The sequence below is a fragment of the Acinonyx jubatus genome, chromosome C1 (assembly GCF_027475565.1).
Source record: "Acinonyx jubatus isolate Ajub_Pintada_27869175 chromosome C1, VMU_Ajub_asm_v1.0, whole genome shotgun sequence".
In the NCBI taxonomy this organism is placed as follows: domain Eukaryota; kingdom Metazoa; phylum Chordata; class Mammalia; order Carnivora; family Felidae; genus Acinonyx; species Acinonyx jubatus.
In genome coordinates, this window is record NC_069381.1 from 29564670 (window position 1) to 29578693 (window position 14024).

General features: G+C 51.1%; 1 long non-coding RNA gene across 1 annotated transcript in view; it reads right to left on the reverse strand.

The window, feature by feature from the left end:
- Positions 1-607: 607 nt before the first annotated feature.
- LOC113599412 (uncharacterized) overlaps positions 608-14024 on the reverse strand; it is a 59545-nt gene continuing 46128 nt past the window's right edge. The window contains exon 3 of the long non-coding RNA XR_008294043.1: positions 608-1331. This is a non-coding gene — a long non-coding RNA (uncharacterized LOC113599412). The remainder of the gene's footprint in view (positions 1332-14024) is intronic.

Sequence of the window (14024 nt, forward strand, 5' to 3'; positions counted from 1 at the left end):
ACCTCCTTGATCTTTATGACTTCATCTGACTTCCACAACAACCCTGAGAAGGTAGCAGAGCAGAACTTCTTCCCCATCTTACCAACAAGGAAACTGGGGCTCAGAGAGAGTAACTAACTTGCCGCACTGATGTTAGGGGGACAGATGAGCTCTTTCTGCTACTCAGAACCACCTGTTTGTGGTTTGATGCTCTAAAATATTGACAATGAATGTCTCTCATTTGAGCAATGAGTTATTGGAAGAAGATCAACTATCCCAATCATCAGATACAGTACTTCATAAACTTACTGATTTGCACATCATTTGTCTGATTTTGGTTGTTGTTAATACGTTTCCCTCCTGGAGAAAATACTCTGCACGGCGAGCTCATCTGTTCTGCCATTCGATGCATTAACACCTCAATGCGTGGACTAAAACTTAGAGGTGAAAAATCTGGCCCTTCCAGCCAAGACCAAATATCATTTATCTTAACCTTGCATATTAGGAAGACTTTTAAAATGCAACTTTGAAATACATTGGAAACAAAGGTGTTCCATCCCATTGTTTAGATGACTCTCTTTGTTCATTCAGCTGCCATAACAAAATAGCACAGACTGGGTGGTTGATAAACAACAGAAGTTTATTTTTCTCGCAGTTCTGGAGGCCAAAAGTCCAAGATTGAGGCTCCAACATGGTCGTGTTCTGGTGAGGGCCCCCTTCCCGGTTCATGGCCATTGCCTTCTCACGGTGTCCTCACGTGATGGAAGTGCAGAGGGAGCTCTCTCAGACCTTTTTTGTGAGACGCTAACCCCATCCCGAGGGAATGCTCTCATGGCCTAATCACCCCAAGGGCCCCCACCTCTTAATATCATCACACTGGGGCTTAGGGTTATAACATATGAATTGATGGGGGACACAAACATTCAGACCATAGCAGAGAGCAAATCTTCAAGGAAAAAGTTGGAGCTTGTGAAATTTTAGAGCCGTGCTAAATCTCAGAGGCGGCTTGCTCCCTCTACTCTGCCTTCTTCTGGACTTCAAGCAGACTGGGAGGGGTCCAGGGTAGAGGATCCAGGGAACCTCTCTGGTGGAAAAATCTTGGAGCAAGGTTGCTAGCAGAGGATGAAGGCTTGGTCTCCAGACGAAAGGACACTTTGGCATGGACTAAACCACAGCCATTAAGGGCGCCTGGGTGGCTCAGTCGATTGAGCATCTGATTGTTGATTTTGGCTCAGGTCATGATCCCAGAGTTGTGGGATCAAGCCCCGTGTTTGGGCTCCATGCTGAGTGTGCAGCCTCCTTAGGATTCTCTCTTTCCCTCTGGCCCTTTTGCCTGCTCACACACCCTCTCTCTAAAATAAAATTAAAAAAAAAAAAACTGTTCTCAAAAAATAAATAAAAATTTTTAAAAAATAAAACATAATCCATTAATATTTCATCTCCTTTAATCACCAGCATAGTGGGTGATGAACATCCTTGCCTAATTCTGAACCAAATTCTAGCTTTCAGCCCCAAGAGTTTAGTGAAATTTAACAATCAGAAATGGAGCGTGGATCCAGGATGTCTGAGGCACACATTTTTTACAATAAAATTAATTGTAAGTAATTATATATTCTCACTTATGTTTGTATATGTGTAGGGGGAAAAATGTAGACTATAATGCATAGTATTGTCATTTCCAGGAGTAGTAGGATTATAAGGGAACTTCACTTTCTACATTAAAAATTTTTCTGGGGTTTGAGTTATTTTCAATGAGCAAGTATTTCTGTTGTCATCAGGAAAAACAAACACACAATAAAGATAAATGTCATCTTTAAACGGTGGTTTTCCAACCTGTCAAACCAAGCTGATATGGGCACATTGAAAGATCTCTTACCACAATATGGCCACATCAACATGGCGACATCCAAGAGCTCCCTTGGGGTCACAGAAGGCATTGAACAACATTCTGACCCCCACCCTCCTGTCAAGCTGTGGTCACTGGCTCATCCCCCTGACTTGTCCCAAGCTTACTGGGACCCCAGGAGGAAGCCCTTGGGCAATATTTTTAGCTGGAAGTCTTAAAATCTCAATGGATCCAAATGGATCCACGAATGGAACCAAGATAGCTGTCATCAGGGCAAAAAGCCCATCCTCTGTGATCATTTCACCACATTCCGGGGACTCTATAGAGAAATGTGTATAATGTATAAATAATAGAAGGCTGAGGTTGGGGGAAGAATCAGGGAGTTCCTAATGACCTGACCAGAAGATGAATGAGGGAAGAAATAAGGTGAATGTGAAGTGATCTAATTCTGGATGGTTATTAGAATTATGAGCAAACTGCCCCAGGCTTTTAAGTCAAGTCATATTGCTACAGAGTTACTGTTTGCAGATGCACAACAGGAAGGGAGAAGCTTTTCATGCTCCCGCATCTCGGCCGAAATGTCAAGAATGTTGTCCAGTTTAAAAACTGACTTAATAACATTAGTGTCTCCTGCCTGAGCCGGTCACAGACCTTCGTGGTGCAAAATGTCAGCACGCAATTTCTCTCACCCAGACAACGCATGTTTGTCTCCAAGTCACACAGGAAGGTAGGTGTCAGCCGAAGGAGGTGGGTAACAGCCTAAAGGTGTGTCAAGCCCCAGGCCTCTGCTCCAGGCCCCCAGTGGAAGGGGTTGGCAGGGGGTAGGGAGAAATGCCAGCTGTCTGAACAATTCAGGGGTCTGCCCCTCCTCCTCAGGCAGAGACAAAGGCCGAGGGATGCAGGGCTGGTGCCCAATCCACCTGTCTGCACACCACCCACCCCCAGAGCCAAGTTGTGGGTAAGAGGCTAGGATGTCAAGGCCACAAAAAGGCTCCCAGAGCCAGCAAGGACAGAACTGGGGACCAGAGATAAGAGCAAATATGTGAGGGGCCTCCTGTCCCCAGCACTGGGGACAGCTGTGACAAAAACCAACAACAACAACCTGTCCCTACCCTCCTAAGCCTCATAGCCTGTAAGGAAGGGGAAAACCAACAGGACACAAATACTACAAATAAAAATATGTGGTAGCAGCTCCAAGGAAAAGAGAGGATATTCTGAGAAGTCACGGCCAGGGAACGTACTGAAGACTGGGGATAAGAATTCCTCAGGGAAGTGGCTTTGCATGGGAACCTAGGACGGGGAGGAATTCAGTATTGCAGGCCTAAGGAATGGCACGTGTCAAGGCCCTGGACTAGAAAAGCCTTTCAGACAATCAGGGAATAGAAAGGAAAGCAGTGCGACTGGAGCATTGTGGGCAAGGGCAGGAGCAGCCCGGGCAGGGCTGCCGGGGCCCAGGAGGCAGCACAGGGTGCAAATGCCAAGAGCCTGTGCTTTGGAACCCAGAGGTGGGTTCAAATCCTGACTCTACCAGCAACTAGCTGTGCGATCTGGAGTAAGTGACTTTACCTCTCTGAGCCAAATTCTTCAAACACACAAAAGGGGAGAATAATCCCTGTGTCTCAGGGTCAATGTCAGGATTCTGTGTAAGATGCAAGAAGTGCCTTTTTGGCACATTAATGGCCCAGAGTAAATATTCAATGGATGAAAGTTAGTGTTGATGCTGACACCATCCGATGGTTTGGGAGTGGCCGGACTGTATCTTTCCGTTGTGCCAGCTGCCCTGGTATAACTTCCTAATGCTCACTCTGACCCCTAACGTCCCAGCCCAAGCCCTGTGTCTTTGATAGAACTGTCACTTTCAGTTATTCTGCAGGTCAATCTCCTGTTCATTTCTTCTCCCTCTGCTTCATACCTGGGCCCACTGGGGCTCCCACCTGCACAGCATCCCTCCTGCTTCTGGCCCCAGCAGCAATCCGGGCTGTTTCAGGCAGCCCCAGCCACCTCTAGAGCTGGCATAAAGCCAGAGCCACAGCCCTGATTCCAGTGGCTCAGCCATGATCGCTGGGCTCCACAGCTGCTCAGAGGTTCAGGAGTCCGGACCACCTCCTGCCCCGCCCCACTCCACACTGGCCCCTCTCAGGCCTCAGAGACCTGGCTGTTGCCTGGCCTAGAACCTCAAGGTTTCCTGTCCCAGCACTGTGATTACATACTGGTGGCCTGGGCCTGGCGCCTGCTTAAATCCTTCCTACCTGCCTCCTGCTCAAGGGCCACAGCACAGTAACATCTCATAGGGTCACAGCCACCTACAGGAGCCCCCACCACTACCTGCCTTCCTGCCACCCAACCCACTAGCCTTCCCAGGACCACGGGGACCAGTGTCCCATAAGCACTGGTCCACACTTCGGACCAAGGCTTCGGGTCACCTGGCCACTTGGCCTGGGCCCAGATGCCCCCTCACTAGCCATGCCTTTGCCTAAATCCTATCCCCGTACATCATCCCTGAGCCCACCTGAGTCCGAAGAACACAGTGGATTTCTACATTGGCATTCTCCCTTTCTCCACAGCCCTCTTCCAAATCCAGAGCTCATCCTCTTAAGGACATCACTGTGAAAACCCAATCCAACTCTGCAGAAGAGACTCCTGGGAAAAATAGTTTTTAAAACCATAGATTTTAGGGTGCCTGGGTGGCTCAGTTGGTTGAGCATCCAACTCTTGGTCTTGGCTCAGGTCATTATCTCAGGGTTGTGGGATCAAGCCCCATGTTGGGCTCTGCACTAAATGTGGAGCCTGCTTGGGATCCTCTCTCTCTCTCTCTCTCTAAAAAAACATAGATTTTTCTTATAGCTAAATCTGTTGAGCATGCACCAACTGCAGCTTATATGCCTTACTTGTATCATCTTGGTTAATCCTTATTTTAAAAAAAACAAAAAAACAAAAAAACCTCTGAGGTAGGTACCACTATTAGCCTCATTTTACAGACAAGAAAACTGCAACTCAGAGAAGGCAAGCTACTTTCCCAGAATCACACAGCTAATAGGTGGGATGCTGAGATTCACTCCCAGGGCCATCTGACTTCAAAGCACACACTCTCGACCACGATACCACACTACTTTCCCATCATCAGAGACACCAGCCACCCCAGACACAATGCCACTTGGCCCATCTCTGTGCAGCTAGAAGAGTGAGGCTCCGAGAAAGAACTTGAATTCTTGAGGCCACACAACTAGTGGCAAAGCCTAGATGTTTCCAGGCTCACCAGCCCAGGGCTCTGTTATCCACATCAATGATTCCAGCGGTGCAGGGTAAGCAAAGTATATATGGCCAATGATGGTGGCCTCCAGGGTCAGAGAAATACTTTAAGACTTAGACAGAGTAGGGGTGCCTGGGTGGCTTAGTCAGTTTAGCGTCAGACTTCGGCTCAGGTCATGATCTTCACAGTTTATGAGTTCGAGCCCCACGTCAGGCTCTGTGCTAACAGCTCAGAGCCTGGAGCCTGCTTTGGACTCTGTGTCTCCCTCTCTGTCTGCCCCTCCCCTGCTCACTCTCTGTCCATCTCTGTCTCTCAAAAATAAATAAAAATGTTAAAAAAATTTTTCTTAATGTCTATGAAAAGATTTAGACAGAGTAACTGATGTCCACAGCTATGCTAAATTGAAAAAAAGAGTTGGGGCGCCTGGGTAGCTCAGTTGGTTGAGCATCCAACTTCAGCTCAGGTCATGATCTCGTGGTTTGTGGGTTTGAGCCCCGCATTGGGCTCACTGCTGTCAGCACAGAGCCGGCTTCAGATCCTCTGTCCCTCTCTCTCTGCCCTTCCCCCACTTGCACTCTCTCTTAAAAATAAACATTTAAAAAAGAAAAAAGAGTTAAGCTCTGCTCAGAGATATCCTGGGGAGACGAGGGTATCACTTCCAGAGTGTTCCTGCTTTGAAAGCCCAGTGTTGGCCCTTTAGAGGGTCCTGAAGGTTCCAGTAAACTCAGAAACGCTGCTGTGTGTCCCGACACAGGGTGTGGCTGGACTGAGCAGCTCACAGTCCATCTCTTGGAGCCCAATTCTTGCCTCTCTCTTACTCCATTTTTCAGAGCCCGGGAATGGGAGTCCAGAGGCCTATATTTTGGTCAACGCCAGTGATGACAGTAATCGGCTCCTCTCCTAAGCCCCTTTCGCAACACTGGCCCCACTCACAGCCCTAGAAGGGTCAGCCTATGGTGCCATGTATTCCACTGTGCTCCATAGCTGATTGGCCACAGACGGACACCTGACTCAAGAAGGCCCAATGTGGATTATCTCCTGAGATTTTTGGATGAGGTCCCAGAGCCTGTGGTGTTAGCTCCGGCAGTGGAGCTGAGAGGTCAGGAGACACAGGGCCCATGCTCCCACCGTTCTGAAAGAACCACAATGGGCTTTGTGCAGACAGACGTGTGACCAGAAGTCGGGCTGTGGAAAAAGAGAATGAAGACACCTTGCAGAATGAGACGTCATGAAGTCCCTCTCCAGTGGTGAAGCCCGGCAGGACAGCCTCACCATCCCCCACAAAAGCGTTGGACGATGCCTCCTATCTTCCCCAGCTGCCAGCACCCACACCCACCACAGACATGCCTTCAGTTCCAGAGTGGCCGCCCCTTGCTTCCAAACTGTTCGACCATCAAAACAAGGAAATCCTTTCTCATTAACCACTCCTTCCACACCTCTAGCCACAAGTCCGTTAGACCATGACCCACCCACCCATACACATCCCTTCTTTGTACCTAGCCAGACAGCTTTCCTGGGGCCTTGGCGGTAAGGTCTTCTTGAATCATCTGAGCCATTCTAGCTGTCTGGCTCACGGTGGTACAAGGAACAGCATTTGCAATAGACGTTTTCAGCTGCTTGGAATCTTTTCTTTTCCCAAATTGTCCCATTCCCCTGCTGGGACTGTCAATCATATGGCCCCACCTCCACAGCCCAGGATGGCCAATCAAAATGCCCCAATCCCGCTACTCAGTGACCCTGGGAGGGGTGGGCATGTGACCCAAGTAGGCCGACCCTCCCAGGTGCTGATGAGGAAGCCTGACGTACCCTAGGTAAAACAGAAAGGCACAATGCAAGTTTGGGAAGGAGGTTTCTCTTTCTTACATTAGCTATGCCCAGAAGGTGTCTTGGGGCAACATGGAAGGGGTGGGGGGCGGGAGGGAGGCATGTATTAGGACAGACCAAACTAGTTTGCAGGAAGACCTTAACCATGAAATCTCAGAGGCATAATACAATAAAGGTTTCTGTCTTACAAAGTACTTGACAGTCTCCCAAATTCTCCGTAGCAGAAGCAAAAACAAAGATAGCGCAGGTGCACCAGCTGGCCACCGCCTTAACCCCTAGTGACCTACGTCACTTCCCCTCAAAATCTATTGGCCAGAACTAGTCACGTGGCCTCCACCCACATACAAAGCAGGCTGGAAAATGTGTGAAGAGGGCTTATTCGAGGAGCAGCAACCGCTGGAAGCCCTATGAAATCAAAAACACCTTCAAATAGGACTTGAGTCGGAGTTCTCACTTCCTTTGAATTTTCTCCAAGGCCTCCAGTAGTGTGGCTTTTAATGGAGAGCCTCGCACCCAGGAGCCCCGGTGAACATTTTGTTTATCCTGCCCTGAGGAAAAATCACCCAGTTTGTCTCTGCAGCCACACCCCCCCCCAGGCAAGTTGTCCCACACCGAGGCACCGCCTCCTCCAGGACAGGGCCCCACAGCTCCCCCCACCGGCTCCCCCCACAGACCACCAGAGCCCTGGCCCCCTCCCGCAGCCCTGGGAGTCCTGGGGGCTGGGCCGCAGAACTACACCAAATCATCTAGGCCGAAGCATCCGTGAAAAAAAGGCCCTTCCTGAGCAATTAGGCCAACACAAACAAATTGGCCCAGAAAATCAAGGCTCCCACAAGCGCAGGGACTTGATCTTGAAGGAAGACAACATTTCCAGCCTTGTACCTCTTCATCAACACAATTATGCAGAGGCCTTTGCCGACAGTCCCCCTGCCAGTCTCTACCCAAGCCCCAGATACTGCTCAATTGGTAACAACCTAATTAGCGGAGGAAGGAGAGCAGGGAGGGAGCGGGGCCGTCACAGCCTCCTTTCCAGGAGGCTGCGCACCTTCAAAGGAGCCTTTCCAGGCAAGTGGAGGGCTCTCCTGAGCCGGGAGCTCAAGGTGAGAGGGAAATGGTGGCTCCGGCTTGTAAATCAGCACCGCCTAATGTAAACAGTGTACTCTTCCCGCTTCTAATGAGCCCATTTTCTCCCAGCTGGAAGGGGCCAGCACTGGCAGGGAGGCCTTTGATGTGATGCACTGGAAGCTTGATGCCTGCGCTGAGGTATTCTGTAACAGGCCGAGCCCTTTCATCTCGGCAAAGAGAGACACCCCTCACATGGCAGGCCCACCTGGAAGACAGGTCTTTTACAATAGCGATTCTGGAATCAGCTGTCGAAGGAAACCAGATGGTTTTGCTTTTACTCCTCTTGATCAAATTAGCCCGGAAGCTGTGTGGCTTCCTGGAGGCGGAGAGGGGTGGGTGCGGGTGGGGTAGGTGTGGGGGGGGGGCGGTGAGGGGAGGTCACAACGGAATAGCTTATGCAAATGTACTCATTTAGAGAACCACGAATGTTCTTAAGGAAATCATCTGACTAAATTAGGAAAAATTGTTTTTGATCAATGAGGAGACTTAGACCAAACTCCCCCCATTGACTGCACCGCTTCCCCCACCCCTTGGCTTGCCAGAGGGCACCCCAGGCCCCGGGGGATGGAGAGGCACCGAGGTGGGAGCAGGTGAGAGCCCTTCTCAGGCTGCCTCAGGAGACACGGAGGCCAGGAGACTGCACAGAGGTGGAGGTGTCACTGAAGAGCTGGGACTTCCCTGGCTCTCCTGCTGACACCGCACCTTCCACGTCCGCTTCCGCCTCCCTCTGCTTGGGACTCAGGGCTAGTGGGACTCAGCTCCCGTTGGACAGACCCCTGAGACTTTCCATGCTGTCCTCCCACGCCCCTCCTTTGGCCTCTTGCCCCAAGTAATCCTCTCTCTTCCCGGCCCCACATTCCCCATCATGCCCCAAAGCCAGACCTCTCCACGCAAGGCTGTGTTTCACCAGGAGACCTCCCGCCCTGCGTATCTCGTCTTCTCCCCACCACAACCCTAGAAAGTAAGCAGGGCCTCAGACACCGTGCACGGAGACTGCCCATGCCATACTTCTTGTTCATTTGTTTTGCACAAGAGGCTCAGAGGGGCTATGTAATCGGCCCAAGCGTGCCCAGATAGTAACTGCCAGAAAGAGTTGTAAACAGAGCCTGCCTTAAAGCTGCCAGTGAAAACCAGCAACATCCCCCTTCACCACCACCCTGCCCCCCACCTCCTAGCCCCCATGCTCTCACACCAGCTGTTCAGGCAGCAATGCCCTAGAAGCCAGGGCAGGGACCAAGGTGTTCATTCACTCAACAGTAGTGGGATGTTCCAGCAGATCCTAAGCAGGGCCTGGGGGAGTGATCAAGGACCCTCACACACACACACACACACACACACACACACACACATGCACGCGTGCGCGCGCGCGCGCACACACACACACACACACACACCTTTCCATCAACTGATTTACATAGCAGCGGAGGACACTTCTGGAAAAGGACTCCAAGACTGTCAGCACCTGGGGCATAACTATACAGGCGATCTGCAGGTGTGCCTAGGAGTCTGGAGCTTTGCCGAAGTCAAATCCCAAGGAGGGCCTATGGGGTCCTGGGAGAGAATCCACCCCAGGGAAGGGCCCAAGGACCAGGCAGGAGTGGTGTTTCTGGGTGGCTGCTTCTCCAGCCTGCCCCAGCCGGCCACCCAGCGGAGAGGGAGAGGCTGTGGGGCCAAAGACCACAGGAGGTGTAGAGGCTTGACGCCCAAGCACCCCTACTTTGGGGCCCCAAAAAGCAAAACACAACAAAGGAGACAAAATTCCCCACGATTGGCAGCAGAGTGACAGGTACGGTTCCAAGAGGGCAGGGATGGTGGCCTCCAGAGAAGAGCATGGGCACAGCCCAGAGCGGCACCCCTGCCTCGGAAGCGACAGGGTTGTGGCGGTCCATCCAGACGGAGGGGGCGGAGGCACAGCCATGGCCAGATGAAGCACTGCCAGGAGGTATAGGGGGGTGGGGGAGGCAGAAACAGTGGCTGTCACAGCGCTGTGGTTAGAAGAAGCCGGAGGGCATTGTGGGAATGCAGCATGACACTGCTGTCTGCTGACGCCCCTAGGGGTGTCAGAAAAGACAGGACCCGAGTTCTTGTTCTGCAGTCAGGGGCTGCGGGGCACAGGAAAGCCAGGCCTCCATGGTAAGGGGCCCTCATTTGTCCCCCGAAGGCTGGGAGGCCCATGGGATGTCCTCATTACCCAGCTGGTGCTGAACAGCCATTGCGGACCTACCCCTGCACCCAGGGCATACAGGCCTGAGGCCGGCACCATTCCTGCGCTCAAGGGGTCCCCAGCCTAGTGGAGGCGAAGATGAACCAAAAATTTTAGGAAATGCTCCCCAGTCTCTGCCGGAAGCACTGACCCTGAGAGAGCAGGACAGAGCAGTGCGTGCTACCTGGGTCAGGCAGAGGGGGGCTTCTGAGAGGCGGTGACATTCGAGTTGGGCCTTTATGTGAGTAGGAGTTCATGAGGTGAAGCTGGAGGAAGAAGCGGCCAGGCAGTGAGAAGACCCAAACAAAGGCCTGCAGCCGGGAGGGCACTTTCAGGGTTCCAGGGGAGCTGGAACACTAAGCGTCACGCCTGGCGAAGGGAGCAGGCGGCCGGTGGGCTGTGAGGCACCTCAGGCCATGCGGAGCCATCTGTGTTTTGTCCACACTCAGAACCCGAATACCCCCCACCTCTTCTCCCTCCTTTAGCAGTGGAGACCCCAGAAAAACACCCCGGCTCCTCATGACTGCATTCAGGACACCACTGACGGCAGGGACACCAGCGTGACCTGTTGTAGGCCCTGTGAGGTTTGAGGAAGAAAGGAAGGGAGACCAGGGCAGAGCTGCGCTGCGTATCTGCTCCTGCCTTCCAAGCCTGCCTCACTGCACGGACACCGGCACCCCCTCCACTCCCCCTGTGCAATCTCCAGACCCCTGAGAAGAGAGAAGATAAACAAACACCATATACAGCAAGGCAGCAGCTATCTGTCCCTTTGGTCAGATGAGGGAACCGAAAGCAGACAAGGAACGAATTTACTCCAAGTCATGTAGCGGATCTGAGGCCAGAACCCCAGGCTCCTGACCTCTGGTTAACCGTCTGTCCGCTAACCCAATCCACATCCCCCTAAGAGCTATGGGTTAGAGTCTGTCCTTTGACCGTCAGAAGCTCCCAGAACAAAATTCGCCTATGAAACAGGTACTAAAGGACACAGGGGTCACCCCAGCCCTCCCTCAACGCACAGACACGTACCATCTCAGCCACGGCGTCCACCTTTAGAAGAGCGGAAATGATCACAGCCCCTGCTGGTTACCAAGCGCTGGGCCAGCACTTTGCCAGCCCTGCCTCATTCTGTCCTCACGGCCATCCCAAATGGGGGGAACTGTTACTGATCCCATTTTCCAGATGACGGAAACAGGCTCTTCTCGCAGTGAGCGTAACTGGAATTATCACTTGGTACCACATCAGCCCAGTTCAGCGTTGAAGGTGAATGTGGCCTCTGGGAAGCCACGTGAACACAAGAAAGCCCGGGGGCGCCGAACCCAGGGAATGGGTCCTGGAATCCTACCAGGATTTTGAGCATTCAGCCAGCCCTGCAAACTGCTAGGGAGACAGCTCCTGCACTGCGGTCTCCAATTCCAGCTGCCCAATTAGTTGACTGTCCTCACTGTAACTCATCTGAACTCAGGTGACATATCGGCTGCTCCCACCCTAGGCCACACGCCCATCATTCCCCACCGGAATCGCGGCAGCAGCCACCTAACTTCTCTCTCTACCTCCTCCTACCACGACCCCTCACTTCGTCCATTCTCCAAAAGGCAACCGGGAGAAATCTGTTGAAGGCACACTTGATTGTGTCCCTGCTTAAAACCCTTTAATAAGTGGCCATTATTCTAGAAAATAATTGAACTCCTTCATATGACCCCAAGGGTCCTCTCTGATTGAGTCTTACACCTCTCCCATACAGCTAAAGTGCATTTCTTTCCATTGGTCTACATATGTCCCGCTCTCTCACCTCTGGACCTTTGCACATGCTGTTCACGCTACTCTGAACATCGTTCCCAACTCTCTACCAACTACTGTAATCCTGTAGGGCTCAGCTTAAATATCAGTACCCTTAAGTGGCCTTCCATAACCATCGCTCTCCCACCCTTGGTCTCAGATGAGCTCCCTGTTCTACCTTCTAGTTCCTGCATTTCCCTTGTGGAATCCTTACTGGCCTTGTTCTTAACTTCTTATATAGATCTATCTTCCTTGCTAGACTATAAGCCCCAGAAGGCAGAGACTGTGTCTGCCTTGCTCCTCACTGTAATGTGCCTCCCCTTTTCTCAATGAGCCAATGGAGACACTGAGACTGTCTTCAGTGACACTAAAGACAAATGGCACTTTTTTAATGTTTAATTTTCCGAGAGAGAGAGTGCGTGCGTGTGTGTGTGTGTGTGTGTGTGTGTGTGTGTGTGTGTGCATGGGCTGGGGAGGGGCAGAGGGAGAGGGAGAGAGAGAGAATCCCAAGCAGGCTCTGCACTGTCAGTACAGAGCCCCATGTGAGATCATGACCTGAGCCGAAATCAAGAGTCAGACGCTTAACTGACTGAGCCACCCAGGCGTCCCAATGATGCTTCATTTAATCTCACGGCAATGCTATGAGGTAGAGACCATCATTGGCGCCAGTTGAGGAATCTGAGAATCAGAGGGTGGAAACGACTTGTCCAAGGTCCCACAGCTAATAAGCGGCAGCAGTGAGAATTGAATTCAGGTCTGAGTCCAGTCTGGGCTTTTAACCTATACCATACGCTGCCTCCTGGGAAAACCCAACTGGATAGACAGACTGTAAGGATCTTCTGTGTGCAAGAGCAAGTTCACCAAGACATAAAATAAGTATGGAGCTGCCTCTCAGAAGTGGAAGGAGAAAAAGTTGAATTGTTACACCCTTAAAATATATTCACATAAAGCCCCAAGCAATCACTCTTAAGGAAGCCAAACCTCTTTCACCTGTTATCTGAGCCAGAGAAGGGAAGTAAAATTTTCACTTGTCAAGTGTGTAAGCTGGGAAGATAAGGAAGGTTAGAGATGAGTATGACCTCCAAGACGGGGGTGCACAGTGAGGGGAAATGAAGATTTCATCGTCTAAAATGTTTGGGTCCCAGAGAGGGAAGCGCCTTCCTCCTTCCATACCCAGGCGGTGTGCTCAAGGCAGCTCAAGGCAGCTGTGCTCAAGGCATAGTCCGCTTGGCCAGGGGGAATCAGGCCTCTCAGGATACAGATAGAAAGCAGAGACACTGGTAAGGTCTCTACATGTAGCAACATTTTCTGTTGTTCCTCAAATACGTGAGGCCTTTTAGGGTACATAGCAAGTCTGGGCATGGTGTGGCATTCTCTGTGGGTTCTCTGATGTCACCCCCCGTCCCTGGTTTATAGTTTGTTGGTTGGTTGGTTGGTTATAAGTGCATCAGGAGGTCACAAACTCAAGCAAGTGTATTTTGATTGACCTAAGCCAACTTAGGTCATTTTAACCCTCTGACCAATGGTTGTTTAGGAATGGGCATAGGATGCAGTTCTAGCCAATGAGACATAAGGGGGGAGGCTGCCCGAGGACCTCTGGGATCTTTGATCTCAAGGGGAGATGCCTAGCACAGCTGCAGCCTTCTTGTGACCACGAGGGAAATAGCTTACAAAAGAGTCCCTGATGAGGGCACTGAATGGCAAAAATAACCAGGTTTGAAACTCCCCTAACTCTAGGCTTCTTCTTATGAAACACTAAACTATGCATCTTCCCTAAACTTTTTTTGGTTGGGTCTTCTGTTCCTCATAGCTGAAAGTGACCTAACTGATTCATATTGCGGAAAAAGCACTGATCTTGGAGTTCAAACTGGTTCAAGTTCAAATCCCAGTTCTGGAGTATGACCTTGAGCAAGTCATCAGATCTCTCTGAGCTTCATCTTCCTCCTGTCTTCCTGTAGGAATACAGTTAAACTTATTCATGACAAATACTTATGGATACCTAGTCTGGAGGCTGCAAATAT